The sequence below is a fragment of the Rhagoletis pomonella genome, unplaced genomic scaffold, assembly GCF_013731165.1.
Source record: "Rhagoletis pomonella isolate Grant_MI unplaced genomic scaffold, Rhpom_1.0 Rhpom_scaffold_00005, whole genome shotgun sequence".
NCBI classification, from domain to species: domain Eukaryota; kingdom Metazoa; phylum Arthropoda; class Insecta; order Diptera; family Tephritidae; genus Rhagoletis; species Rhagoletis pomonella.
In genome coordinates, this window is record NW_023458559.1 from 65,917,521 (window position 1) to 65,920,953 (window position 3,433).

The 3,433-nt window shown below is 31.4% G+C and overlaps 1 long non-coding RNA gene across 1 annotated transcript in view; it reads right to left on the reverse strand.

Annotated features, from left to right (window-relative positions):
- Positions 1–3,433, reverse strand: part of LOC118739376 — a 50,638-nt gene that overhangs the window by 36,853 nt on the left and 10,352 nt on the right. The window lies entirely within an intron of this gene.

Genomic DNA, 3,433 nt, shown 5'->3' on the forward strand with positions numbered 1-3,433 from the left:
GTCGTTTTACTTTTCAAGTCGAGTCGAAATGCAGAACAGGTCTGATAGTAAAACTTCGTTTTTAGTTTTTCTCTCTAACGTCAAAATTTTTTAAAGGACTTTGTAGTTTCAAAGATATGCCTAATTCCAAAAATTATTTAAAAAATTCATTCCAATGTAGGAAAACAGTATGGGTACCAAATGAAAGAGAAAGTTCTTTATAATTACAAACCATTAAAAATTTTTGATTCACAAGGACGAATAGGTCTTATTTTTCTTAAGTGAATAAAGTGAGCAGGACGAAATTCGAGGATGTTGTAGAGTGCATATTAGTCATTAACATATAATTTTTTCGAAAATAATTATTGCAAAATTTCAATGACAAAATGTTAAAAGGACCTTTTCAATACTTAATCGTTTGTATGCACCAAAAAATTTAATCCGCCTTAATTCTACAGAATTTTCTCTTTAATTTGATAGTCAACTGTCTTTCTAAATAACACTAAAGTTTTTTGATAATTTTTTGAATTATATTTTTCAAATTTCAAAGTCCTTTAAAAAAATTCCGACGTTAGAGAGAAAAAAAACCTAGTTTACTATATTTGGCCCATGGTTTCGCGAATATATAAATTTTGTGTGTGTAAAATTTACAGTGTAAATAATAGAAAACTTTGTTACTAAAATATGAAAAAATAAGGGAACAAAATTTTGGAAAAAACCGCATACATAAAAAGTTATACAAAAAATACACTATAATTAGCGAAAATGCAGAAGTTTTTTTATACAATTTCAACTAAAAACTTTTTTGAAAAAGATTTTAAAACAAGTAATTTTTAGCAAAAAAACCGACTTAAAAAGAAAAAAAAATATATATATATATATTTCATGATCCAATGATTGAATCTAAACTAGATTAGTATGGGACTACCTCTGAGACACTACATTTTCGATGCAAAAATAATTATAGAAATCAGTTGACGTGGTCCAAAGTTATGCGGTAACATACATAAAAACAAAAAAAAAACAAACAAAACAAAATATTCCGACGAACTGATAATCTCCTCCTTTTTTTGGAGTCGGTTAAAAATTAAAAGAAGATCTAATCTGCGCACATATTGGCCAATTCAATTTGGATTTTTGGTTTGTAAATTATTCTATCTCCCGCTCCTGCATAAACGCGATTACATGGAAACTTTTTTTAATGTAATATGTAGTAAAACGGTTATTTTCGGATTCATTACACTGAAAAAATAGTTTGAACGAATTTGCGTATACGTAAAGCCTGCTTAGCAGACGGCAGAGAACCCTTAACCCACTTTAACAAGCTTTACTAATCGAGGGTCAAACGATTGAGTAAAGACATCTACATATATCTGAATGCCCACTCATTATCCCACTCCAATCTATCTGAGTTTTATTTACTAAGATAAAGTCGGCCATGTCAGTTGAAATAAACACATTTGGCCACAAAAGGAACTCTCTGGCTTTTAAGCAACGAAGAAACACACACATACATACATGCATACATACTTTCTTAGGTATTAATACTAAGAACATGAAATAAAGGAGAGAGTGTCAAAAAATGCACTACCACACCTCTTCAGTTGCAGTTAATGCTCTCACACAAATACAATAACAACAATTTAAATTAAATCGCCTTGTACCGAGGAAAAAAACGAGCAGACACACCCCCATACACACGTCTTGAGTCCTTGCATTCCTTTGCAGCTCTTACATACAACGGGAGAAGAAAAAGACTTTTGTAGGTATACTTGGCGAAAAAGTGCCACTGAGCAGTCATAACAGGCGAATGAGTACTTAAAGCCAAAACACGAAAAAAATTGTAATCAATGTAAAATTTAGCGCAGAAGAGTGAATAAAAAAATGTTATTTGTAGGGGTTTAGCTGAATGGGCCAGGATAAAAGGAGGTGGTATTGGACTAGGTTGAATGGTAAAGGGTGTGACAATAATTGCACCTAGAAATTATAGGTAGAAAGTGCTGAGCAAACATGTGTGTAGTTTTAACATTACATTCAGTTACAGCTAGCTTTTTTAAAGCTTTTAAGTAGAGTTGGAGTAGTTTGCCACCCTTTTGCAAGCTTCATTGAAGATACAGCAATCGCTCACTTTTCACGAACATTTATAAACATCCGAGGGTTTTACATTTTTTTAACAAAGAAAACTTTTGGCCTTTATTTCTTAACATAGAAAGTATATATAACAACAACAAGTCAAAACACAAAGCCAAAGCCGACCACGAAACTGTGACACTAGTCCGTCTAACAATTATTTAAATCTACAACTCATGTATGTATACTCTACATGACTTTCAATACCCTTGCAAATGACTCGTGCCTAGCCATTCTGATAATGCGGTTTGTGTTTGTGGTTTATGGTTGAAAGCCTCTATCTGCTTGAAATCTTGAAATTAACACAGTTGGGTATGTGAAAGAGAAAACCGAACGACTGCTGACTTCTGATAGAAGATTAGCTTATTTTAGTAAGCTCCACTTTCAAGAAGATTTCACATATGAGCAAATCTCATGAGTTGTTTTTTTCCCTCTCTCGCCAGAAACAAAACGCTAAAGCATTCTTCTTGTATAAATATTTCAATCAATGGAGTTCTTTAAACAAGTAAAATAAAAAATAAATCAAGTATTTGAACAATTTTAGCCTTAAGACGCTAATAAAACGCGCATAAAAGTTATTTTTAATAACTTTGGGAAGTTTTCAAATATAATGTTCATATTCGCAACATATCTGTAGAGTTTCAAGAGTGTGCCAACAATTTAAAAAAAATGGCACCATTCAGTATATCTGTCGCAGCTATGTTGTAATTTTTGAAATTGTATGATTCTTTAATTTTAATAATTTTATTTAAGTTCTTGAAAATGTTAAAGTTAAACAATGAAAATGTTCCGCGTGTCAAAACGAACGAATCTAGTTTATCTCCAAAAAAAAATTACATTGAGTAAAATATGACTATTGATCTTTACAATTTTTATTAGCACACTCGAAATTCATTCAAAAATTGTTATGTACATGAACAAAGTAATATGTATGTATGTGTACAAGGAATACTGTGTAAAAATTTTCCACGCCAATATTTAATTACTTTTAAGTTAAGGCGTGTGACTAAACATGTTAAATGGCTGCGTATGATAATACGTTACATACGCAACTACAGGTATACATACATATGAGCATGTGTGGTTATTTTCCTTTTTTTAGTATCAGCCCTGTTCTACATTTCGATTCCGCTCAAATTTTTCGGAATCGAAATGCATTGGTGTTCTTGATTTCGATTCCGACCAAATTTTTTCGATTTGAAAAGTTTGCACTTTGGCTAGTCGGAATGAAAAGTAATTGGCTAAGGAAACCCAAATATATATGCAGTTTGTTCGCCAAATATTTTCTTTTGAATTTTTATGATATTGAGAGAATTTATAAGTC